This window comes from Tursiops truncatus, chromosome 9, assembly GCF_011762595.2.
Source record: "Tursiops truncatus isolate mTurTru1 chromosome 9, mTurTru1.mat.Y, whole genome shotgun sequence".
NCBI classification, from domain to species: domain Eukaryota; kingdom Metazoa; phylum Chordata; class Mammalia; order Artiodactyla; family Delphinidae; genus Tursiops; species Tursiops truncatus.
In genome coordinates this window covers 58433151-58460661 of record NC_047042.1, presented here as the reverse complement: position 1 = coordinate 58460661, position 27511 = coordinate 58433151, and the positions used below count along the sequence as shown (strand labels likewise).

General features: G+C 42.9%; 1 protein-coding gene across 7 annotated transcripts in view; it reads left to right on the top strand.

Annotated features, from left to right (window-relative positions):
- TRIL (TLR4 interactor with leucine rich repeats) overlaps nt 1-27511 on the top strand; it is a 118837-nt gene that overhangs the window by 75550 nt on the left and 15776 nt on the right. For 3 of the 7 annotated variants that reach the window (XM_019926284.3, XM_073809772.1, XM_073809773.1), the window contains one exon: nt 10602-10976. The exons of the other annotated variants lie outside the window; for them this stretch is intronic. The gene's annotated coding sequence lies outside the window, so the exon portion shown is untranslated. Of the gene's footprint in view, nt 1-10601; nt 10977-27511 lie in introns of those variants that run through there. 7 annotated transcript variants of the gene reach the window in all.

The following is a 27511-nucleotide window of genomic DNA, read 5'->3' as shown; positions in this document are numbered from 1 at the left end:
TTTTTTTCCCTCAGTTGCTTTGGATCTTTGTTGCTTGAATCTTTTCTCAGTACTATTAGGAATCAGGAAGTGGTCCCTTGACCAGCTTTATCAGGCCTCAAATGTTTGGAATGTATTTCCTTTCTTTTCTGCTTGTAAAACAGTCAGTTCTTTCTTGAGCTCATCTCTTTCTTCTTACACTTTGCCACACAGAGTCAATAGCAACCTCTTCCCCAGGAGCGGTAGGCTTACTACCCTGTGATCGCCTACATTTTGGTCTCCTGCGTTCTTGCAGCCAATAGACTGCATAACAAGGAGGAGCATTTCCCCCAAATCTGACATTTGTTTCCTCACTGTCCACCGCTGAACCATTGAGGCAGTGCCACAGATTTCCATTTTGAGTTCTTTTGTTATGGCCGCACTCAGACTAGGTGATCTCCCAGATCCCTTCACACCGTAACGTTCCAAGATTCCAAGACGACGCACCTTGGTCTCTCCTACAGTAAAATCATGTTGCTGGAACATTATTGAAAAACACTAGTGAACACTATTGAAAGCACATGCCTGACACTTATAAAAAAATCAGTATACAGAGTAGATACTGATGTGTATTTTCCTCCTACGCTTGCCTTAAAAAGACAGAGCAGGAGAATAAAGAAGCAGTAGTGTGATCTCGAGTTGTAAGTCTTGTGTATTTTTGGTGTAATGGTATCATGTCAATACAGTAAAGGAAGAACAAGAGACAGAGAGCAATGGAAAAAGCAGTCCAGCATGACAAGGGAGGGAGGAACAGAGCGTTAAAGGGTGTAATTGAGAGGAATCTTCCTGTAGTCAAAGAGGGTGTGGTGGGCAGAGGCTGAAGGGACTCCACCTTTTTGAGTCTCTGGCAGCTGCTCAGGCAAGGAGTTTATAGCCAACTTCAGGAAATGACTCAAGAAAGAAGCAGGGTTAGCAATGAAAGCTCGGGGTTTTAGAGAGCACTGGTGATGCCAGGCTTCAACGACTTTCTTTAGGGGTATTTGAGATTCTGTTAATCCTGGGCTTTGTAAGAGCCATAGGCAAGTTAAGGGATGGGACTATATGGTCATGGTGGAAGCTGGTGATGCAGTGAGAACAGCAGGGCCCAGGGGCTATTTGACTCTGGGCAAGTTACTTAACCCTTCTGAGTGTTGCTTTCTTTCTTCCTTTGTAAAATGAGGATGATAAAAATACTTAGGTTGTGGTGAGAAATAAACAAGATAAGGTACATAAATAGCATAAAGTTAGTACTCACCAATGGCCAGTGCTGGTGCTATTGATGACGCTAGTGATAATGAGGCCTCGTAGGAGGTAATGGAGGTTCTCAGCCTCGTCTGTATGTCATAAGCACTGGGAGCTTTTAACAACCCACTGCCTAGGAGGCATCTCATCCATTAAATAGGAATCGCTGGGGGCAGAATCCAGATATTAGCCCTCTAATATCTCCCCAGTGGATTCCAACGTGCAGTCAACATAGAGAGCTACTAGTTAAGGGTAACACCTCTAGAAAACAGGGATAACTTCTTAGGGTCCAATGCCTCTAAAAGTATTGTACTTTAATTAGGCAGAATTTTAAGAGATAGCATTTCAGTGTGATGAGGATTGAGCCACAGGAGGCATGGGTGTGGACCTATGCATTCATACAATCGTTTAACGAATGTTTACTCATCCCCTTTATTTATTTCCATCTGGCAAGTCCCGGGGATTCATAGATGAACAAGAGAGGGAAACCATTATTGGGAGTTAATAATCAAGTGTAAGAGCTCAGCAACAAATCAACCCCAAGCTTGAACAGTGGTGGCTTCCATGATAGATGAGTCACAAAGGGATCTCAACTATTTTTATCATGGCTAATTTCTTTTAAAAAGAAGTACTGAAATCAGTACATCAAAGTTTTGTTCAGTTTGGGTGGTGAGTATGTTGGTAGTTGTTACGTTATTTTTTTTGCACTTTTCTCTGTTTGAAATGTTTAAAGAAGACACTGCTACATTGTGCTAAGTGCCGTGATAGGGGTGAGATTGGGATGCAGTGGGAACACAGAGGAGGGCCACCCGTCAGCTAGCTCAGAGCGGGCACGGGGAGGGAAGGCAGAAGGTCATGGAAGGCTTTCAGGAAACCACTGACACTTCTGACATGGGAAGGTGTCACAAGAGGATTTGCATTTTAGAAAGATGAATGGGTGAGAGAGCAGAGACGTGCAAGCGGGGATATCATTAGAAGACCATTTGCTCCTGATGTGAACTTCGTAAGGCCTAGACGAAGGCACTTCCAGTGGGTCGGAGGATCAGAGACCAGAGACATTCTGCAACGGATTGCTAAAACTCAGCTACCAATTGAATGCACAAGGTAAGGAAGAGGAAAGCAGGAATGCCTCATGAGTTCCTGGAGTGGGCTTTTGGGTAGACACGGTTCTCAACACCATTAACTCAGCTATGGCTTTTAGAATGAGCGACAGATTAGAAAAGAAGGAGAGAAGATGCTGAGTTCTTCTGGGGGAACTGGTGCTTGTGCTGCACCCAAGTGTCCACAGCAATAGAATATATGGCTCAGTAGAGAGGTCCATCCTCTCTCCTGTATATGAGTATAGATATGGGGCCTTCAGTGTACAGTTCATCTCTGGAGGCGAGGGAGTAGATTCAGACAACAGAGTGACCAATACAGAGCCCTTGAACACACCTGCTTTATAATCATGAGGACTAGGGTGAGAAGAAAATCCTTCCAGATGGGGCTGAGAGGAAGCAAAACAGACTAACAGAAGGTAAAATCAGGAAATAGTTCTGACCCAACCCAAGTGAAGGTGTCAATATCAAGGAGAAAATAAAAGGTTAAAGAACAACATGGAGAAGTCAATAGGATACCCATGAAATTATCATTCAATATAGCAATTCATTTGCAGGCCAATGGTGATTACAAAAGCTATTTCAGGACATGAGATCGTAGAAGGTAAACTTGCAGCATGGAAGGTACTCATTAAACATTTGTTGGATTGAAATGCACTGGGTTCCTGCCATCATGGGACAGGCCCTGAGCCTTGAGGCAGGGGTAGGAGATGCTGGAGAAGGAATGAGGTCTTTTATTGGGCTTCTCAGTTTGGCTTAGGACCAGGGGTTCTGCTGATGAATCTAGAGAGGAGCCACCCTTTTGCCAGCCTGAGTTGAGTTTGCTTTTGCCAACATTCTACAGCTCTAATCCATTATCAGTAAGTGTCATCCCTTTGCCATATATAGAAACCGTAAGGGCAAAGAAAACACCGTGGGGGCTGATGACTCAGGATGTTTGGCAATGGGATAAACGAGCATTTCACCTTTCCTGCTGATAGATGGAGAACCCTTAAGGCTCTGGTTCTCCTACTAGATTTTTGTATAGCTCCAAGCATGCCACTGGTACCCACAACAAACCATTAATTAGAGCTAGCTTCTGGTCCAGGTTTGAAAAGACCAAAGTTGCCATATGGAGCTGGGTGTGTGTGTATGAGAGAGCTTCCCAAGGGAAGAAACCCTGTCAGCTCTCGGTTGCATCTCCAGAGTGCAGTGCCTTGTTCCTGCCACCAATAGACATTCAGAAACTATCTATTGGCTGACAGTTGGGAGGAACTGGGGTGTAATCTTCTGGCACTGTGAATTTCCTTAGTACTTTCTTCTGATTTGGGCCATATGAATTATATCATCTAGGTTCAACCAGACACAGAATCAATACATTTATATATTGAGATTTATTACAAGGAACCGGCTTATAGTATCGTGGGAGCCAGTGGAGCAAGTCCAGAATTTGTAGGGCAGGCAATCAGGAAGAGAAGTTCACGAGCAGAGTGGGGCTGTGTAGGCAGGGCTGAAGCTGTTGTCCACAGGCGGGATTCTTCTCCAGCTCCCTCTCTCGCTCTCGCTCTCGCTCTCTCTCTCTCTCTCTCTCTCTCTCTCTCTCTCGCTGTCTCTCGCTGTCTCTCTCTCTCTCTCTGTCTGTCTGTCTCTCTCTGTCTCTCTCTCTGTCTCTCTCGTCTTGGCCCTGCTTTTAAGGGCTTCCAACTGATTAAGTCAGGCCCACCCAGATTGTCCCTTACTTAAAGCCAACCGATTAGTGACTTTAATGACATCTGCAGACGCCCTTCACAGTACATCTAGATTAATGTCTGATGGAATAACTGGGTACTTTAGCTTAGCCAAGCCGACATCAAAAAAGCCATCACATGGGTTTAAGAATGTGTTGGAGATGCTGTGGATGAGTAAAGAAAATAGGTGGTTGGGGTGTGTGTGTGTGTGTGTGTGTGTGTGTGTGTGTGTGTGTGTAGATGGAGCTGGGGGGCGGGCGGGGGGCGGGGAGGTGAGTACCAGAAATGGTGGGACCTCCTTGCTCTCCTTTCTAAATCTGGGGTCTTAGGAAAGTCTGTTTGGGGTGCATTGGTGACTAACATATAGCTCAGGGAAGCCATGACCTCAGCTTCCATCACCTTGACACACTGGGGAAGAGCCCAGTCCAGTGTATTAGGTAGGTGGTGGGCCACCAGATCCACGCCCACCTTGCTTTCTTCCTGGCCAAAGGCACGCAGCTGCTCTATGTTTTCCCCCCCACGGCTCCCCGCGCCGGGTGAATCTCTCCATAGTGCTGCCAGAGGGCGCGCGAGCAGAGGAAAACGCCGCGGGGCTCCAGGAGAGGCCAAGATGCCGGTGCTGCGACGCTGGCGAATCTGGGGCGGTGACCCGGAGCCCCTGGCTCTCATACCTCTCCTTCCCCAGGACCCCTATCAAGGCTGTCACCCTTTATGTGCATGTTTCAGGGAGGGGCAGACGGGACTCCTGGGAGCGAAGAGCTAATAGATTCGCTTTCCTTTGTAAGGGATGGGAAGGGGCGCTTGCTGGGGAGAGGCGGCGGCCTCAGGACAACTGAGGAGAGACCGGAGGTATCTCCTGCCTCATTTGTCAAACTGTCGGCCCCTACCTCCTACTCCTGAAACCCGAGGGCAGAGTGTCTCAGTGCTCGGGGCGTCGGAAGGCCCCCTGTCCCGAGAGGAAGGCACCTGGCTTCCGCTCCCCTCCCATGGGTGCGCAAGGACACCTGGGCACAGGCCAGGTGGCCACGCGCAGCCCGGCTGCTGCAGGGTTGCAGCCCGTTTTGCATCTCTCTCCTATGTAACTGCGCTTCTCACCAGCAGTGCTACCCCCTTAAAAGTCAGGGGCCCAAGGCAAAGAGGCAGTTCTTTTCTGTAGTTTTGGGGGTTTTGTCTTTAATCTTAGGACTAAAAAGGATGTCTGCCGCAGCCGACTAATGTCACCCATCTCTCCTTTCTCTTTCCTCCTTAAAAACGCAGTCTTAATGAAATGCTTTTAAAAGCAATATAGATTTTGAGGGAAAGAAAAATCACTAGAGGACTTCAACCAAGGTTTTAATGCAACGGCATTATTAAAAATAATAATGGGCCTGGGATTTTGCAATTCTCAAGGGTGGATGGTGAGCAAGGACAAATAGAGTAGATCAGACAGTTGGAAATTATAAAGAGTGGCTGCTCTGCTCATAATTTGCACTCAAAGCACTCATAATTCGCACAATAGGGACATTTAAACACTCAGCGAGCCTGAGCAATAAACACATTTCTCACTCAATCATAACCGAGGTCAGGGAGGGAAGCCGCGGTCTTCTTTTCTTGTCTGATGTAGGAACCTCGTGGCCTCAGCTTATGTGTGGTTTTGGAAAACTCTGACAGGAATGAGTGTCTGGGAGACTTCTCAGTTGTCAAGAAGCTTCTTATGTTTCCTAAAGAAACTCAACCTAGATTCATTAAGCCATGTCACAGAGCAAAGAGAATTAAATATTTTTTTAAGACTGCAACTAATCCTGAAACTTAAATATAGGGGCAAGAATCCTACATATGAAAGGTCTGTGAAATTTTTACAGGAAATGTGCAAAGATGTTGTGTTTAAATATCCTTAGATGAGAAAAAAAATTGGGATTCCACCCCCCCCAAAACCCAAATGATTTTCAGCCATCTATTCCCAATCCTCTCCTCACAGACTTCAATTAAATAAAATAACATCTTTTTGAGTCATTTAGGAAAATATTTATATATCAGTGAAATCAAGCAGATTCTTTGAGAGATGTCGCTAATATATATTCGAGTAAGGCCAAACCTTGTATTTATGCTTTTTTTTTTTCGTTGAAATTGTAGGCTCATATTAAGGATTTTCCCTCCCTTTAAAAACATCAACACAGTGCCATAACTTCCTTTATTTGCAATCAGTATATCCCATGGTTAACAAAGAACTTTTTAAAGAAAACAAGTGCCCTAATGAAATTCAGTACTTCTTTATAAAAAGAAAAAAGGATCTTTTATATGCACTTTTATATGCACTAAATATATAAGCATAGTGTGTACCTGGTAAAGTTCATTTCTGCTGACAGGGTAACTCAGGTAAATCAACATAAGAGTCCACAGCACATTATAGGGTACACTTTATTGGGTTTTACCTTCAGGTAAAGACTTCTATTAAGAAGGTACAAGTGCCTGCATACCTAGTCTGCCTTGTTTTCCACAGTGCTGTATACATAATCTCTTAAAAAAAATTTTAATCAAAGCTTGCTCTATTGAATACATTTAATTGGAATCCAGTAGTTAAAAAATATAAAAATTTACTGCTGTAGAAAAGTTTTGATTAGTACTTTCCATTAGCAAATGTTGTTGAGTAAACCCTCTAACAGTCTATTTGCATTCAGCCACGAATTGACTTAGCAAAACAGGTGATGCTTTCAACTGTACAAATATATTATTTCCCATAAATATTCCTAATGAAAGAGGTGGTCTGTTTCAGAGGAAGTAACTGCAAGGAAGACTTTTAAATAATAATAAAAAAAATTGTTCCCAACCCTGATAAGTACGGGCATGAAGTCTCGAAGGGTGAGTTATTAGGTGTGGAAAGGCAGTCTAGAAACCTCTCCCACGTACATTTTAAAGTAAGCTGCCCTAAAGCATGGCAGAAAGCATCTGGGAAGCACTGCCATTCTCTTATGTCAGAATCTCGCCCTTTCTTCCCCCACCCCCATCCCCCCAAAAATGAACTCAAATACAAAGAAAAGGTGTTTTACCCTAATGAAACGTTTGGGGAAGATGAGAGTTTATGCTGGAATTCCTTGACTTCATGGTGCTAAAATTTTTTAAATAAATAAAAGAAAGAAAATATTCATACTTTTAAACAAAATTAAAATGTAAAATAGGTTCAATTATCAGAATTTTTGGATTAATCTTCCTTTGATATTTAAATAGCAATTTGGACTTCATTTGTTAACAACGAAAATAGAAATAAGACTGAGGTTTGAAGGGGCATTTTTGGTGCCCCTGTCCCATTTATGATTCTCCAATTCAAGAAGGACTGCATTTCTCTTCAGTTGTTTGTCTAAATCTGGAATCAAGATGGGAATAGTTATACCACTGGCTATTTTCTAAGTAACAAGTCAGTGTTAGTGTTTCATAGATGACAGACCTCTGACTTCACACAATGAAGCCTGAAAAAACCCCACATGCCATGGCCAGAGGTCTGAATCTAGACTTTCCTGGTACATCATTTCAGACTATTCTTAGAGCTGAGTGCATAAATATCTTCATTTTTTTTTTTTTTTTTTTTTTTTAGTATTGCTATGTTTTGGTAAATTCCTAGCTACTTAATGCTGTGTGTGTGTGTGTGTGTGTGTGTGTGTGTGTAAGTGTGAGTTGGGAAGTGGGGCAAAGAAGACAGAGCAACAGGGGGGAAAGGAAGAAAAAGAACTGGGGAGGCAGAAAGCCTCTGCTTTGGGATAAGAATATTACATGTTCTTTTCTACTATCTTATTCACAGTGAATTTAAAGAAGGATATTATTTAACGAAATGAATCCCTCCTTTCTTTTTCAAAATTGGTCACAGTTATTTCTGTTTCATTATTGTTTAGATGTAATGTTTCTGTTCTGTGGCTTATACTGTGTGCATGATACACACACACACAACTTTTCTTTCTCTTTGAATATCATCACTGTTGGCTGACAAGGAAATTGTGAATAACATCTTATTCTTTGTTGCATCCCAATGTTCTTTATTTGCAAATTTGATACCTCTATATAATTAATGTAATTCAATGAGCAGCAAACAATACCAATTACAATGCTGTGCATGAAAAGAATGTTACACCGTAAGAATACTTCGCAGGAAAATGACATTTCTTATTAGAATTATTTGATTTCATTAGGATGAAAAGAAAATGTTAGTATAAGCTAATCAAATAGTAAGCAGTCAGGAGAAGCAAATATGTAAAAGAATCTCAATTTTCAGATGAAATGTATTTGATTACTATTCGTTTGACGTTCTACTACCAGTTTAAATTTTGTTAATTAAATCTGAAGTTGGGCTTCCCTGGTGGCGCAGTGGTTGAGAGTCCGCCTGCCGATGCAGGGGACATGGGTTCATGTCCCGGTCCGGGAGGATCCCACATGCCGCGGAGCAGCTGGACCCGTGAGCCATGGCCGCTGAGCCTGCGCGTCCGGAGCCTGTGCTCCGCAACGGGAGAGGCCACAACAGTGAGAGACACGCGCACCGCAAAAAAAAAAAAAAAAAAAAAAAAAAAAAAAAAAAATCTGAAGTTATATGACCTGTTAATCTTGTAGGTTAATCAGCAGAAGAAATTTAGTTCAAAGCCTGACTAGAATGCAGTTGTATTATCAATACTTTCGGTATAAAAGGAACCTTTTTCACAGTGTTACTTCCAAGTGCATTCGACAAAATGACTATTGATAACATTCATTTGTAAGAAATAGCCTTATTTGCATGTAAGGAATGAACTGTAAGTGCGTTATAGTAAAGTAATATGAAATGTAGTAATAATAATAACAACCCTTTTGTCGAGCACCGATGATGTCTTGCACTGCACAGAGTGGGCTTACACAAGAATTAAGAAGGATGCAGTTAGTCAACTAGAAGACACAATTCAAATGGCTCTTTACGAAAGTTAAAGAATTACTTGTTGTTTAATAGGTCTTTCTTTTTTTTTTTTTTTTTTTTTTTTTTGCGTTACACGGGCCTCTCACTGTTGGGGCCTCTCCCGTTGCGGAGCACAGGCTCCGGACGCGCAGGCTCAGCGGCCATGGCTCACGGGCCCAGCCGCTCCGCGGCATGTGGGATCCTCCCGGACCGGGGCACAAACCCGTGTCCCCTGCATCGGCAGGCAGACTCTCAACCACTGCGCCACCAGGGAAGCCCTAATAGGTCTTTCTTAATAAATAACTTTCCAAAGATAACTTCCATTCAGCTCCTAAAGACATTTTACAAGTTCTGAATTTGTGGGATTTGAATTAATAAAATGTTTCTATAACGTATCCAAAAACTGTTTAGGTCGAGAATTTAAAAACACCCTGGATATGTGGTCTATTCATTCTTTATTGCCAGCCTTATATCTTGAATATCTCTTTATCACCTCTAGATTTTTTGCACTGTCTTCCCCTGTAAAAGTGTCTTTGAGGGCAGACACCTTCCTAGCCATCCCAGAATCTTCAGTGTTGAACGACAGAATGAGATAACACAGTTTAGAAATGTGCTAAGAATCCACATTTTAAGGAAAAATATTATAATTGAAAATCTCATTATTTTTAGTACAAAGTAATAGATATTCTGAATTAAAATAAAGTCACACCATAAATAAAAGTGTAAAGAAGAAAATAAATATCCCTCATAATTCCACCCAAAACTCAGGCATAAGCACTGTTCCATTTTGACACATACACTATTTTGACGTATGTTTGTCCAGATATTTTTCTGTGGATCTACGTGCACCTTTAAAAAAACCAAAGTACGCGTTACACTATACAGTCTAATCTACTTTTTCACTTAATGTATCACGAGCGTCTTTGCTATGGATAAATGCAGAAGTCATCACCATTTTAAAAAGCTTTCGAGCATTACACCATATAAATATATCAAACTTAATTCAACTGACTTTCCAAAGTTAGCCATTTATGTTGCTTTTGGGTTTTTTTTTTTTTTTGGTATGAAATGCAATTTTAAGACAGTGACTTTGTGCCTCATCCCTCCCCAGAAAGGACCAGTTTAAAAAACTCCATGCAAACAATCAAGAGGCCATTTGTGGCCATGTCATTGTTCTGTTTTCCTAGATTGTTCCAAGGATCTTCTTCCGAAGGTGTATAGCTCTAAAGTAAATTCAATTTCTTTAATGTTTGGAGTGTCGAGAAAAGAAATCATGGAACACGTGGGTTCTGCTTGCATTCCTCTTGAGTCTTGGATTAAGACAATCTGCCTATACAGAAAACATAGCACTAAGCAAACTTACACGAAATGATCAGAAAATACTGACAATTTGAGATTTCAGCGAAACCTCAGATTACTATACGAAAGAAATCTATTTCTAAAATCAATTACCTTCTATGCAGGCTGCACTGACGAGGTTTAAGAGAAGTGAAGAAAAACCTATTCTTTACTTAGAAATGATACATGATGGATATAAGGGACTTTTCAAAAGAGTTAATGTTTTGAGGGTGTCCACATCACACAATGATTGCTTAAAAAATCAAGAGAGCAAAAAGAAAAATGAATGGCTAGAACATTTCACTAACTGCCTTTATTCTTTATCTCATCCTACAGGGCCTTGGAAGAATAACAGAACTGCTCTACCCTTTCTGCTCATTTCCTGTCACAGGAGGTGTGATTGTTTCAGTGGTGGTCTCCATTGTCATTCACCAATGGCTGCTAGATCAGAAGATTGACATTATCTAGAAATCTATGGAGTAAAAGGCATCCAAGACCCACTCCCTGGGGATGGTGTGCCAATAAGGGTACAAAAAATAAGGGAAGTGAGAATCTCTCATCAGAACTCTGTTCATTGTGTACAGAAGGTTCTAAAAAGAACAGGAGTGTTTCTGAGTGTCCCTGAGTGGACATAAATTCTAATGCCTCTGTGGAATTTTCTTATTTCTTTGACATCCAGCGATAGGCTGGATTAAAACCCTTGGCCCTAAATGAGAATCCAGCCTTCTGTGGGGTGGGGACGGAGGCTGAGTTCTCTCTGCCTCGCTGCTTTCTCTCTCCGTCATCTCCACTGACATACTGCCTGGTATGTCAGGCCACATTTGGCTTGCCACCATGAACATGATGACTGTAGCCCAGGGTTGTCTGAATAACATCTTTCTCTGTCATATTTTGATAGTTCCCTACTGTCTTTCTAACACAGATGAGGAAGGGTGAGCCTCTGAGGGGAAGTTACTGTTTCTTTCTTGAGATGCTCAGGGAGGACGAATATGGGCCAGGGTAGGGTGAAGACCTGGCTGAAATCTTGGCGAGAGCCTGCGAGGGGATCCCACCTAGAAGCTGACAGAACACAAGGTCCTGGTCTAAGCTCTTCTGCAGATGTAAGCCATTGTCTCCCAGTTCCAGCTGATCCGGCTTTAGTGGATGAAATAGCACCTTTCCCTTGGGAACCTCCATTCCTGAAATTTCACTCAAGAGATACGCTGCTTGTGATAACAGGGTGTAAGAGAAGACAGCTTTTTACACGAGTCCTTGGGTGACCTCTGACACAGGAGACATACCCACAATCCTTCTCTCTTTGCCAAGAGCAGGCTCCTGGGAGGACAGGATCCCCTCCTTGTTTGTGGTGACCACTTGTGCCCTGCAGAGAGCGTGGAGACTGGTGTGGGGAGCCCGGGGCCCTGGCCTGGGAGCGTATGGGGAAGAGCTGATGTGGGCGGCAGAGCTGCCGACGCGGTTATTTATTATTTCACTGAATTACTGCTGAGTGACAAGGGCTCCTCGCGTCCTAGCGGGCTGGCATCCGTGGAACATATTTTTAACATGAATCGCAGAAGAAATAACAAAAATATGAAATGGCTAATTAGAGAGCCATTTCACAAAGGTCCTGCCTGATGACAAGTTTTTTGGTCAGTGTTGCCATTTGCTAATTTCCAAGTGGAGTGAAATCAGAGTCCATGAATCCAGGACTCAAAGCTGGGGCTGGGGCTGGATGAGGGCAGGAAAAGAAGACACAAAGCTGAGCTATTGAGTCTATTTTCCCACCTTCCTAATGTATTGGGTGAGTTCATTTCATTTTGGAAAGCTCTATGGGGCACCTCAGTGTTTGGTGGGAGATGTGTACTTATAGTCCCATAGCAAGTGATTCCAACCTACTCTGCTATTTCTAAGACTAAACTAGTCCCCGCTTAATGTAAAACTCAATGCCCTTGGGGCTTCCCTGGTGGCGCAGTGGTTGAGAGTCCGCCTGCCGATGCAGGGAACAGGGGTTCGTGCCCCGGTCCGGGAGGATCCCGCATGCCGCGGAGCGGCTGGGCCCGTGAGCCATGGCCGCTGAGCCTGCGCGTCCGGAGCCTGTGCTCAGCGGCGGGAGGGGCCACAGCTGTGAGAGGCCCGCGTACCGCAAAAAACAAACAAACAAACAAATCTCAGTGCCCTAAGCTGAATTTTCTCCCTCTTTCATATTAACCATGCATAAAAACTTGAGTGACGCTTTACCTACAGTGCAGTGAAGTATTACAGTATTCGCTGGGAGATTTTTTTTTTTTTTTTTCTTTTCCTCGCGGTACGCGGGCCTCTCACAGCTGTGGCCCCTCCCGCCGCGGAGCACAGGCTCCGAACGCGCAGGCTCAGCGGCCATGGCTCACCGGCCCAGCCGCTCCGCGGCGTGTGGGCTCCTCCCGGACCGGAGCACGAACCCGCGTCCCCCGCATGGGCAGGCGGGCCCCCGCATGGGCAGGCGGACCCCCGCATGGGCAGGCGGACTCTCAACCACTGCGCCACCAGGGAAGCCACCGCTGGGAGATTTTAAAAGCCTTCAAAGCAGGTAATCATGCCTCTGGGGTCACATGAGCGATGAATACCCAAGTCTTTATTAACCTGTGTGCGAGTATACCTTTAGAATTTATAGCAAAGATGAAAAACGGTTGGAAAGTGTTTTCTCCATTATTTGACAGGCTAACACTTAAACAGCTCCTTTACTTGGAGGTTGGGCACGGGGAGGACAACACCCAGGTAGCTTCCACAAAAGATCTTTTACGCATTAGGAATATTATGAATTGCTGTACTGTTTGCCTTTGACCTACATAAAGGGAGAAGATCAGTCCCAGAAGTAGAATGGAAGTACACATGAAACAGCAGAGAACACAAAGGGACTTGGGTTTCTCTTTCATCTCGATATTTATGGGATAACAAGATGACAACCTACGTCATGTTAGGATTCTGTTTCCCTAAGCATCATGTACCTACCTTAGAAGCTCTGTATTTCAGTAAGTGCTTCACTGCACACACAAAAAACTATCCCCAAACCTAGTGGCTTAAACCAACCGTTTTATTTTGCTCACAGTTTTGTGGGTCGGGCGTTCCGGAAAGCATTGGTTGGGTAGTTATCTCTGGTCTGCATGAAGTCAGCTGGGACTGCTGGGGCTGGAGGATCTTTTCCAAGATGGCGTCTTCATTCATGTGTCTGGAAAACCCTGGGCCTCTCTCCTCCTCCTCCTCCTTCTTCTTCTCTCTCTCTCTCTCTCTCTCTCAATCTCTCTCTTTTCTTCCTATGGCATCTCATCCTCCAGGGCGTCTCTATGTGGATGTGCCTTGGCCTTTTCACAGCACAGTGGGCTCCTGGGGAGGCACGCTTCTTACATGGGGGCTGGCTTTCAAGAGGTAGGAAGTGAAAGAAGCCAAGCCAGTGAAGGCCTATGCCTGGGACAACCTCAGTGTTACTTCAATGCAATTCTGCTGGTGAAAGCAGTCCCAGGGCTTATTCACGTTCAAGGAGTGTGGATACAGATTCCTCTTTTTAACGGGAGATGGCCAAGATCATGTTGCAGAGGGGTATGTGCGATGGGAGGTACTGTTGTCCCTTTTAGAAACTATAATCTGTCACAGTGAAAAATAAATGTCTAAAGTCTATGCTTGAGAAAGTTTTGTTGTTGCTAGGACATAACCTATAAAGTCTTCATTTTCCATTCCGATATCCAGGGTTGAATTTCTGTCGTAAATCTTCCTGCTTTGGATTCTGTGCCCATTGGGAACTTCCATGCAGGTCACCCCTTCTCAAGCATCCCCTCCTCTGTGAAGCACACCAGGCAGATTGTCATGCCTCTTCCAGGGCTCCAGCGCTGGGCTCACCTCTGTTATATCACCTGTCAGCCTGTTCTCCCCCTACCTGTCCATCCTCATTGATGGTCTGTGAATTGAGGCAAGAGCTGTATTTTATTTATTTCTATGATTTTTAACTGAGTGTTTAGTTTTTTAATTTTAGCTCAGTTGAATTATGTTGATTGACTTAATAAATGAATAAATGTCACCCTGATTCCAGGAACTTGGCCTTGTAGGTTCACTAAAGACCCAGTAAAAGAAAAACCTGAGGACAAGGCCAGGAAGACTTCTTCCTCCTTGGAATCTGGGGTTAACCAAGTCCACACCTTCCTCAACTGCTAACACCACTGATGAGAGAAGTTGAAAAGCTGTGAATAGCAGCTAACTAGCCTATTTATTTCTAGAATATAGGATTTAATTAGACACATTCTCTCCCACAGCTCTTACCAATCAAAGGATTAGAACTGCTCTGGGTGCCAAGCACAAGCTCTACAGAGGAAATGATCTGGAAGAAAAATAATTTTCTCCACCTCAAAAATAGGAGTAGGAAAAATATGAAAACAAATATTTTTGGTCTTATATTTAGTAATTTTTAAATTCCATACTCAGGTCTCCAGTGTCTCTTTCTTTCCTTTAGATTGAATGTCATGTTTACTCAGAGGATTTTAATGTAATTTGGGGGATGTTTTAATCCATTTCTGCAGTTTATCACCTTTGAGGTTTGCCCAGTGTCTAGAATGAAGAGTGTATTTGCTAAATTGAGGAAAATGTAGACAAATGCTTGTGCTTGCTAGTTGGTAAACAGATTGGGATGCCCAGATCACAAGGGCAAGTTGTCAGTCTGCTCTAAGCAGTACCCTGCAGCCACGTCTGCGGGATCACGAGAGGGTCTAACCCAAGTGGAGACTTAGGAGGTTCTTCCCAGCTTCAACAACAATTCACGTGCTTATCTGGCAAAGATTGTTAGCCTGAGGCAACTATTGGGTCAGAATCAGAAAATGGCTGATTTGGGAGAAAGTGACTCACTGAATCAAAGGGATGAAAGCACTATTAGTGTAGAATGCAAACCAGGGAGCCCAATTTGACGATCTGAAGGAGCACATCAGTGTGGAGTGGGAGTAGAGAGCTCTGCTGGACTCCTGGCATGGCTCTCCCAACGCAGAGTTAATGCCCATCACCAGAGAAATGGCCGGGAGCTGTGCTGTGTGTTTCCATCTACATGTGCTTTTAAGGGGGCTTGCAAGTTACATGTTCTTCATATGACTGATGATTTCACTAATTGCCTGAGGAGGTCACATGAGAAAAATGAAGGCCTTAGGCTGGACATCACTGGACAAAATATTCTTGTATGTGGATATCAGAGTCCTTAGGTAAAATTTTTATTTTGGGTTGGGGCTAATTATGTGTGTGTGTGTGTGTGTGTGTGCGCGTGTGTGTGTATGAAAGAGAGAGAGAGGAAGCAGGAGACAGAGAATGTGTATATCTCTGACACTGTTATAGAAGTCATGGCATATATTCAAGCTCTGCTGAGCTCTTTCTCAGTGCTAAGTAAACTGAGTGCCAAGCCATATGGGATTATAGAAATGAGTAAAATACAACACTGATCCAGTAGATACCATCGTCTAGTGGGAGAGACAACACATATAAATATTGATATGAAGCACAGTGTGCCGTGATAAAAATAAGATTAAAGCACTGTGAGAGGAGGGTAGAGGGATAGATGCATTTTAGTTGGCAATATCTTGGAAAAGCTTTGTGGAAGAACGGGTAGCGGCAGGGGCTCAGAGGATGAGTGAGCTGGGCAGGCTCACTCGGGTTGGAGGGGTCAGTGGAAGGATTCCTGAGGAACAGTCATCCAGGAGAAGGTTCAGTCCTTGTGTGGGGAAAGGCATCACTGGGGTGGTGGGGGCAGAGTGTGGAGTGGGGAGGAGATACAGAGGATGTGGGAAGATAGAAGGAGAGGGTAGTCTGAAGTGATACTGTGGAATCCTATCGATGCATCTAGTTACTAAATCTGGACTTGGCTTGTTTCCCAGTGAAGAGCCATCGAAGATGTATAAGTTGGGGCAGGAGTGTGTGTGTGAGTGAGTGAGTGTGTGTGTGCGTGCGCGTGTATCTGCATGCAGGAGGGAGGGAGAGAGGAGAGAAGAAGGAGGGGGGAGAGGCAATCTGTGCCTTAAAAAGGAAGTGGGTTGGCAGTTGGGGCAATGCAAGGACATGAATGGAAGCAGGGAGGCCTGTTAGCAGGGGATTGCAGTGACCCAGCTCAGAAACAATGAAGTCTACAGGAAAGACGAGGGCATGGTGAAGAGGAGGTAGATTTGGGTTTTATTATGAAGGCAAAGTAGCCAGGGTTTGCCAAATAATTAGAACTGAGGGTTACAGATGATGGTGAAGGTGTACAAAATAGGTACCGGGGTTCTAGGACACCAGGCTGGCTTGGGATGGGGAAGGAGAAAAAGGAACCACTTTGCATATACATGTATCCATTTATTAATGCACAAGGCAAATCGTTATTGAGCGCCTGCAGGCACTGAGTGGGGACTGGGATCCAATGGACTAAGACAGCTATGGAGCCCCAGTGGCACTGGGAATTGGGGTCAAGAAATCATGACAGTAATTAGGTTTCTGTGTTATAGACTTGGGAGTTGTCCTTCTAAAAGCGATCTGTGAATCCAGGTGCTGGCTCAAGGAGAAAGTTCATTGTGGGAAAAAGGTCTCATAAAATTATCTGATCCTCCAATCCTAAAATTTCATTTGGTGTGACTTGTAGTTCTTTTGCTGAGAAAAAAACCACATATATATATATATATAATATATCATCTTTGCCCATCACTCAAGATCACCCGTTCTTTGTTTTTTCCTATGATTTCAATGCTATAGGCACAAATATTTAATCTTTCTTAAGTAAAGTTACCGAGGTTTGGCACTGCTTGAACCTAACTAAAGTAACAAGAGATAAAGTAGAGGATCGCTTTTCAAGAAGGGTCTGGGGCGTTTGGTCTCTGAGCTTGTAGGCATCTACACCTCGGAATCTCTCTGTGCAGGTCAGCCCTGCAGCCATCGCTGGGTTGTTTTCCCAGTCCTTGGAGACTGGCCTGATCAGGTTCACTAATGGTTGGACTTTTCTTGGTATTTGCTTACATAACACTATCAGGACACATGTCTTAAATATTTTATCAGGTTTAAAGGGCAGTTTTCATAACATGGCATTGTGTGGCCTGCAGAACAGACGAGGAGGGAGGAAGAAGGGTCTTAGCCTGTACTAAGTGACCTAATTTTAATACACATTCTCATATTAAAATTTGATTAACTTGATAAAAAGACTGCAGGTATTAAGATGTTGGTTTTGCTACTAAAGCATAGTGCACTTTACTTAAGTGCCTCTCCCTTAGCCAGTGTAATCGACTCCTGAACGTAAAAATCGTGTAGTCCTGACCTGTGTCTAAGCGGCCCCTGGTTTGGGAGAACTGAGCACGGACTAATTGCAGGATCCGGCTGTTTGCATACCAAAATGGAGTTGAAATGCTTCTTATGATAAGTGAACACTCGAAAGGGGGGGTGGAAATTTATCCATTAGCCGAAAGGCCTGAATGCACTATAGGATACAGAAGAGCCACTCTGATTATTAAGTGTTTTGTAATCTGAAAGTGTAAGTTAACAAGAGTAAAATGATGTGACCCGGGAGCAGACTTTTTATAAACCTTAAAAGCAGAGAAGCAACACCACCAGCGAAATTGCCAGGATCCCTTTCGATCGTTTCTAGGCTGCTAGCTGATTACGGAACAGTGTCTTCTTTGAAAAACACCCTCATATAAATGAGTATTTGAATGTTTGCTACCAATTAAAATCACCTGAGGAAACAGGTATTTCTACTTGACTCTTTAAACAATGCAATCCCACATGTTTTGCCTTTGACTAAGCTGGCTCTGAGGATGAGAGTCAGGATCCTAGTTGGAAATACTTGCTGTGAGTATGCTTTAGTTTTTTTCTATGAAAACTCCTTGGTTCCTTTGGCCTGATCTTTCTTTCTGACGGATTTATCTGTTCTTAAATTATACCGGTAATTTAAAAATTTGAGTGGGCGTCAGAATCACCTGGAGGGCTTTTAAAGACACAGATTACTGGACCTCGCTCCCAGAGTTTCTGGTTTAAGCAGTCTAAGGTGGGGTCTGAGACTTTTTGTTTCTTACAGGTTCCCAGGTGATGTTTCTGGGCTGGTGCCAGGACCACACTTTGAGAACAACTGAATTTGGTGTTTTCTAAGATCTCTTAGTAGCTCTGAACGATGTGATGAACTCAATGGAGGCTTTTCCGTCATGATAACTGATTAATTCAAAATAATGAAATCTGTCCCGATTTCCTATTAATCAGAAAACTATCTGATCTCTACTAGAAAGTAGATTTTTTACAAGTTTATTTGTGTAGTGTAAGTGGTAGAGTTCTTTTTGTGTGTGTGTGTGTGGTACGCGGGCCTCACTGTTGTGGCCTCTCCCGTTGCGGAGCACAGGCTCCGGACGCGCAGGCTCAGCGGCCATGGCTCACGGGCCCAGCCGCTCCGCGGCATGTGGGATCCTCCCGGACCGGGGCACAAACCTGTGTCCCCTGCATCGGCAGGCGGACTCTCAACCACTGCGCCACCAGGGAAGCCCTGTGGTAGAGTATTTGTGGCAACATGGATAGACCTTGAGGGCATTATGCTCAGTGAGGTAATCAAGCAGAGAAAGGCAAATTCCATATGATGTCACTTATAGGTGAAATATAAATAAATCAGACTCGTAAAGACAGAGAGTAAAATGATGGTTACCATGGACTGGGGTGGTGGAGAAAAGGAGAGACGTGGTTTAAGGGTACAAACTTACAACTAGTAGATTAAAAAAATCCCGCAGATCTAATGCACAGTATAGTGATTAGAGACAACAATACTGTAGCATAATCATCCAACTAGCTAAGAGACTAGATCTTAATTATTCCCACCACAAAAAAGAAATGTGATTTGACAGCAGAGCTAACAACCATACAGTGGCAATCATATTATCATATATAATCGTTCCAAATCAACATGGTGTATACCTTAAATTTATACAATGTTATAAGTCAAACGTATTTCGATTATGTTTATCGTTTATTTGTTTATTTGATTTGTTTATTTCGTCTGCATTGGGTCTTAGTTGCCGCACGCAGGATCTTCATTGAGGCATGCGGGATCTTTTGTTGTGGCACGCGGGCTTCTCTTTAGTTGTGGCGTGTGGGTTTTCTCTCTCTAGTTGTGGCGCGCAGTTTCCAGGGCGCATGGGCTTGGTAGTTGCGGTGCGCAGCCTCTCCGGTTGAGGCACGCCAGCTCAGTAGTTGTGGTGCGCGGGCTTAGTTGCCCCACAGCATGTGGGATCTTAGTTCCCTGACCAGGGATCGAACCTGTGTCCCCTGCATTGTAAGGCAGATTCTTTACCACTGGGCCACCAGGGAAGTCCCTTCAATTATAAATAAATAAATATTTTAAAAGTAAAAAAGAAAGTGGTAGAGTGCTATAACCTTAAATGTTGGATTCTATTCCCAAGAACAGTGCTAATCGACTGCTGAACTTCTTGTGAGCTTGGTTTATCAGCAGAATGAGTTTCTGCTTTACAAAAAATTTAAAGTCAGCAATCAATATTGATAATATTTCCCCTTGATGCAGATTGGAGGCCTAAGTTAGAACTAAATGGTGTTATTTTATGAAAGGAAAGTCTGAGGCAAGTGTTGGAGTGGAGGGCAGAAAAGGAACAGAAAAAGCTGAATTGGAAATAAGCAGAGGAGGCTGTGTGTTTACCAGTGAACGAAACCTGTATCAGCACCAGTGAGTATATGTGGTCTTCTGAGACCCTTTGGTTCCTTTCCTGTTACTTTCTTTCATGATCAAGGTCTCCAAATCAAGGCCACCAGGTGGAATAGGTCTACCTAAAGGAATGCTTTTCAAACTCTAACTGCTCGTCAAAGACCTGAGGTTCTTATCAAAATGAAGATTCTGGTTCATTAGGTCTGGGGGTGAGGGCTGACATTCTGCATTTCTAACCAGCTCCCAGGTGATTCCAATGTGGCTGGTCCCTGATCACAGGATGCATCAGTGCAGTCATGCAGTGCATCCCTTCATTTCAGGTGAAGCCTTAAAGTATCCCATTACTTTCTTCTGATTTATCCTCTTGTCTTACAGCCCTGCCATCAAATGTTTAGTTGGCTTGCATAACTGCTGCCACATATTAAGCCAGCAGAGTTATCTTTCTCTCCCTTTGTTTAAGTGATCCTGACACTGCCTACTTTGTATCTTGAGATGGCTTAGCAAATGCTCCCCTTTGCTATTTTACAACTCTCTCTCTCTAAGACCTGCACCATTTTATTGTGCTAAATTGTTAGTCGGACTTCATTTTTCAAATGAATCTTATTATTCTGGGTTTTGAAGTCAACTCTAGTTTTCTGAAACTTCCCCTTGAATCTGGACCACAAAAGTGAAACAGGACAAAGCAGGTGGTGAACCCCATGGCTGTCTTTGAATCACCAGTAGCCCTCAGCCTAAAAAATGGATGATATCTGATAATTCTTTTCACATGACACGCCAGCTTTCTTCATTTGCACAGTTTCAATCCTTTTCAATGCCTGATGTGTATCCAGACATCAGGACGGTTTAGTACATTTTTATTGAGCACCTTATTTGTTTGAAGTACTGATGAGATACCAGTCTACATTCTCAGTTAGGTTATAACCCAGGAGAAAAACTGTGTCAATGACAGAGCCAGCATTCAGGCCTGGAAATGCTGACTTCAAGTCCATTGTACTGACTCATGGGTTTTGCGTTCTGAATAAGATTCATTTGAAAAGTAGAAAAAGGTAGAAAAGTGAGGGTAAGGGAGAGCCGTGGATACAAGATTTAAGGTGATCAAGGCAGACTCAGCACCCCCCATGAGATGCAGACAAAATGGCTTTGCAGAAGACATTGTTCTCTTGAAACTCTTTGTTCTCAGAGGCTGGAAGATGGCAAAGGAATAAGAAACAGTGTAGCCATCCCAGTTCAGTCAGAAAGCTTGGCTTATGGCTGGCAAAATAGTCTATTCAAAATGGAGTTATTTTGTAATGTTGCTATTAAGGTAATTGGACCATACTCCGGGACATACCTGGAGGAAAGAGCTATGCACAGATGGACTTCATTTAATTGCTTTGTACAAGGGGCCAAGTCTTAGCTTACCTTTAAATGAGAGCTAAGGAAGTGAGCATACACAGCTACTCAGTGCTCTGAATTCAATATAATGGAAACTTATAACCCATCGTGGCAGATGCTGTCAGGCTGCCCAGCTGCCATTCTTTCACCCAGTCTTCTTTGCGAAAAGGACCTCAGTGTGTTTGGGATGGTGGCGTGCCCACCTCTGGGGATGGATGGCAGATGATCTCACCCGGTGCTTCCAAACATTTTTTCATGACTCGACACATAGAAAATGATTAAATCTTCACAATAGGCTGTGCTAACCTGGAGGGAATTTGTAGGCATCAATATGGGGCTTGGAGAAAAACAAATCTATTATATTCTTTCCCTATTATATAATTATGGTAAGAAAAAGGAAATACAAATATTTAGAAAGAGACAAATTGTTAAATTTGGATGATATTTCCAAATAAGATATTTCCTAATATTTTAAAATAAGAAACTCAATCGTGTTTCCACAAACCTAACATTTAAAAATCAGATTTTAGGCTTGAAATGGTTAATTAAACATTCTGTCATTTCTCTTCCAAATTTTTCTCTTCAAGTTCTTGATCGCCATCACAATTTTTGCTCACACAAAATTGGTGACTAAAACAAATAATCAGAAACATGTTTACAACCATTCAAAATTATAATAGTTGAAAAGGTTTTTTTTTCAAGTCTAATGTTTCTTTGACAAGTATTAAAATTTTATGTGATGATGTGAATGTATTTCAAATTCAGTAAAACTTTTCATATCAAGTATCTAAAGATCATGATGAAGTTCTAATCTTCAGAATGTGTAGTCGGCCCTGCTGCTAGGTTGGATGTTACTAAAATGGTACATCAATTGCCCAGGGACAGAAGTTCCTGATAGAGGTAAAGGCTGAGATTGGGGGTAGCCAACCAGAGTGGGGCCCACCAGAAGCCCCTATTTGACCTCCCTGATCGATCCCCAACCCCTAATGACCACACCTCGGGCTATGCAAACTCCTCCTTAGATGCCTGCTATAGGTGTCTCTTAGAAACCGCTTGTCCCTTAGAAACTCCTCCAGCAGCCCACAGGCCTCTTGTCCCTGTGCACCATTGCAGACTCTGCAGCTGGCTCCTCCAGCACACGCCCGGGGGCAGCACCTTCGCAGTCATGCTCACCTGGTCCCTGTGCTCGCCGCCTGCAGGTACAACAGAGCGTGTCGTTGGACACCACCCTGCAAGGAGTTCTGGAAGACCATGCTAATAGCCAAAGACAACCAGCCAGAAGGCTTCTGCTATACCAGGAAATGAGGGGAACAGCTTTATGTGGCTTAACTGCAACCCACGGGCCTTATTCGACACAGTGCACTAGTTGGGAAGCTTGGGTCCAAGCAAGCATGACGATCTGGTTCCCCACTGTTGCAGCCTCTTTGAAAGCTAAGAGAGGTTAAATGACCTAGTTCTGGTCCATGATACACAACTGGGTTGACCAGGGATAGGAGTGGTTCAGGGACAGGTTTTGTTTTCCAAATCAAAGAGAAGAAAAACGAATGGGTCTGGTACTGACCCTCCCCCAATCCTTTCTCCCTGGACTGGGGATGTGCTCTAGAGCTTCAGCAGCCATCTTGTGACTAAGAAGTGAGAGAGGTATCAGAGAGAGGTCAGGAGTACTGCAGAGCTACTGGTGCTGACCTCATTCAGTTTCCAGATTAATGCCAAGAGCTCAATCTTCAGATTTCCTATTATGTCAGAAAAAGAAATCCCTATTTGTTTAAGCCACTGGAAGTTGAGTTGTCTGTTACTTGTAGTGAAAAATATGACTTACGTGTTTATTTTACTGTGCATATAAGGACCCATAGAGAATGAAGGACATTAGCGGTTTTTATCCATTCAACAAAATATTGAAAACAATTCCATTCTCGGCAAGTGTAATGCTCGTTTTGCAAACATTCCTTAAGAAGAAGAACTTAAACTTGACATGTCATCTGTGAAATAGATGGTGTGGATATCCTTCGGTACCTGCGGCATGTAGGTGTAGGGAGCCGCTTCAAACACGTGTTCAAGTGTGGCAGTGCCCTGGTGTGTGGAGTGAGAATAAGCTGCATCTGCTTTGCAACGGCTGGGAACGTTGCATTTCCTTTCCTGTGTTGGTGCGGCAGTCTTAAAGGGCTGGAGAAGCCCTTCCAGTGGTTTCCCATGGCAGCGTTGGGGAGAGAGCATTTACTAGACCTCTCTTGCCTCCAAGAAACTCACCTAGTTTAAGTGAAAAGAGAGATTTATCCAAAGGACCTTGGGCTATTTTATGGTAAAACCATGCGATGGGGAGGGACATGGTTGGAGTGAGCCGTTAAGGACTACGTCAACAGGAAGTGACCATTACCAGAATTCTCTTTCTGCTTCTTCTGTTTCTGCTGTTTTGGCTTTATTTCTCTCTCTTGCTACAGACTAGTTCCCTTACTGGGTGGGAACTTAGCTCCTGGTAGCTCCCAAGTTTACATCTTTTAGATTCAGCTACCAGAGAGAGACAGGCTGACTCTCTAGGTCCCCTGCCCCTATATCCAGTTACTGGGGCTCATTGTTCATTGGGAGCCAGGGGCAGAGTATTAGACTGAGAAGCTATGGCCAGAGGGCTGGGCCATCAATCTCCTGCCAGAGCCGGGTGGATGGAGTAAGGGGAAGAGAAATTTCCAGAGAAGGGTATGGTGCAGTATTGGGCAGAGTTCCTTATGTAGCCACCACAGAAATAATTCCCACTTCACTCTGTGTACATTTATACTGACAAAGGATACAAGTAAGGAGAAGACAGCTGTGTTGGTTTAAGGTCATGTAGGAAATCAATAGACCATTTAGCATGAAAATGAACTATTCATTCTTACTCTAGGCTGTTATGTTCACTTATTCTAGCCTTCTTGGTAGCAGTTCTCATTGCTTTCTTGGAGGCTTGTTGCTAAGAGCTGCCCTATTTCCTTGTCACAAAGCCTTCTTTAGAAAGTTACTATAGTACCTGGAGGGAGTTTGGGGACAAGAGTGTTTCCTAACCTCATCCTTGGAGACATTATGCCAACATACTTACAAACACACTGGAATCACTTATGGAGAATATGAGAAAAATATAGCAATGATCTTTCTTGGAAACTGTTAAGTGTAATCAGTCAGTTTAAAGCAAGAGAGTAGGAAGTTATAAAACATGACAAGCAAAATCTTTCTCACTCTTGTTGATGGTTAATTTTTATATTTTAGATATTATGGCCTTACAAGCTGAGCCGTAATATCCAGAAAATTTCTTTGCTTTGTAAAATTAGTTTTTAATGTTTAATGAATATTCAATTTGTTTCAGTTCCAAGCTTCCAGTAACACAAGAATTTATTAACCATTCATTCATTCAACAAACGTTTGTTAACATCTGCTCTATGCCCAGCTTTATGCTGTCTCCTCACTGCACTTTTTTCCCTTGGTATGTTTTAATTGTTTCTATGAAGTGGTTTTAGAAATAACAACTATTTCTCTTAGCAGTCATTTTCTCCTCACTCCCTTTTTGGAAATCCTGCTCTGCCCCCAGAAGTAGGAGCTATAATTCCATGTAACCCTGCTTCCCTAGACATAGTTGATTGTACCAGGGATAAAAACCTGACCCCATATGGTCAGTCGGATTCTTTCTCCTGAGAAATTGGAACAGAAAGACAGAAACTGAGCTGGTGTTGGGTGTTAGAACTAAAAGACCATAGATATGCTGGAGGCTGAGGCTGTTACTTTGGAGCAGAAATGATGGTCCCACAGAGAAGCAATTAAGTGAGTATACAAACCAGTTTGCAGAGAAAGAGAGAGAGAGAAAGAGAGAGAGAGAAAGAAAGAGAAGCAGACATGGAGCAAGATGAGAAAACATCTGGCATCAGAGGCCAAGACAAACCAGAGAGATTAGCTATTTAATGACTTTCCAGAGTCATTGTCATAGTTGCCACCATACCTAGTTGGGCTCCATGACCGACCTCATACATCCTAAGAAATTCACCTTCACTCAAGCATACTTGACAGGGTTTTTCTTTCTTTAAGCAAATCCCCTCTGACTAAGGGATGAGTTGATGAAGGTCAAAGTCAGTGAGCTAATTTAAATAGAGGGTGCTCCATTTAAGGTAACTCGAATATAATATTAGTAGATCAAGGACTCATCCTGTGTAAATGCAATACAAGCAATCATATTTACTCAGAACAATTTTCTTGCTGTAAGAGTATTGAGGAATTAGAATGTATTGTGAATGTAGGATCTTCCTTTTTTTATTCATTTAAGGGAACATGTAGGCAGATCTCTTTCTGAGAAAGTGCAAGTGACTTATGGGAGAACTTTTTATAGCCCATTGCATCTATGTTGTAGTAATACTGGTCTCAAGAAATTTATGGAAGATTACTGACAATTGCTGCAGTTCAGCCTCCAGCTGATATAAGGAAATATGATGTGAGCAGAGACACAGTATCTGACAACATATAAGATGAAACTTAGTGGTTACTAAAAGTTTTATGACTTAATTTTCAGGTTTAAATATAACCATTTTCTTTTTTTTTAATTTTTATTGGGGTATAGTTGACTTACAATATTGTGTTAGTCTCAGGTATAAATATAACCATTTTCAATAACAACAATAACAATGATAACAATAATAGTTTTGCTAGGTTTACCAGCTAAAAGACTATTTTTCAGATGTTATCATTTATCCATCCTTTCAGCCATTTTGAAAAATCATCTACAGTTGCTAAAAGGAAGTAGCTTCTGAAGTGGGCAAATCTAAACCCAGACTCTGTCTTTATATTTTTAAAATCAGTATTTTTTCTCTTTTGGAGCTGAAATTTTCATGCTTGTTCTGCTAAAGTTGATGTTACTGCCGTGGGAACAGGTCTCACAAAACGTCTTGCTTTCAGTTACTTTAAAAAGGGGGCCCATTGTGCTCCAGAATTTTATGATCTCATAATGAAGATACTTAGGTCCCAAACCACAAGGTTGTCTTGCTAAAAAACTATTTTTCTTGGATAAGAAAATATGGAATGCAAAATTAAAATGTGATCCAGTAACCAACGAATAATCAACCACAATAGCAAATGTGAGATAAAAGGACATTATGAAGCCCCAGGGACACACGGGGATGAAAGGAAGGGTAGAGATTAGAGTCGTCTATCCTCAAAGTATAAATGTGGGATCATAACAATTTTTTTAACCAATATTAATGGCTTTAAAATTGCAAATGAGTGTGGGATGGGTATTACGAAGCCTCTCTTGGGAACCATGTGTGTACTGAGTGGTCCTAATGCAAATGTAACAGATGGGATTGCCATTAGAACAGCAATCATCGCCCCATACCCCAAATTGTTGTTTCTGTCCCAATTTCAAATATCCTGTCCCAAGGTCAGGCGAGGTGTCAGATGACATGCCCTGGTACTTGGTTTTAAAATCGGACTGCTGTGGCCACAGAACCAGGTGGATGGGTTGGAGCATTCTGATAACAAAGGAGAAGGCAGAAAGGAAATAACAGATCCCCGTCTTGCAGATGTTTACTGTGTGCCCATTGTGTATCCACTGTTCTAGATCTTGGGTTGCAAGGGTGAAGAAAGTTGAAAACGCCCTTTCTCTTGTGGAGCTTACATTCTACTTGGGGGAGACTGACAATAAAAAAAAAACCTAAATTATGTTAGATGGAGGTAAATTCTATAGAAAGTATAGTCTGGGCAAGGCAGATGAGAAGCAAGAGTGAGAGTGATATAATTTTATGTAGGATAGAAAGGCTTTACGGAGAGGGAGACAGATGAGAAAGGGAGCTAGGCTGACACCTGGGGGAAGACTATCTTGGATAGAGGGAATGAACAGTGTGTGAAAAGGTTCTCCGGTGGATACTGAGAGGATGTTTGAGGAACCTCAAAGATACTAATGGAGCTGGAGAGGTGTGAGCGGGGAAGGAAAATGGTAAGAGATGAACTCAGAATGAACAGGGTGAGGGCAGGTGGGATCTTTATAGAACCTGATAGTAAGGTATTTGGCTTTTGCTCTGAATGAGTGGAGAAGTCCTTGCAGGGTTTTAAGTAGTAGAGGACTACAGTCTGACTTCCATTTTCAAACACTCCCTGTGGCTGCCAGTTAGAAGAGCACTGCACTAATCCAGATAAGAGATGCTGGTAGCTTGGACAGAACTGCAACAGTAAAATTGGTGATAAAGGATGGTTGGGTTCTGGCCATGCTGATGGATCAGATCGAGTGTAAGAA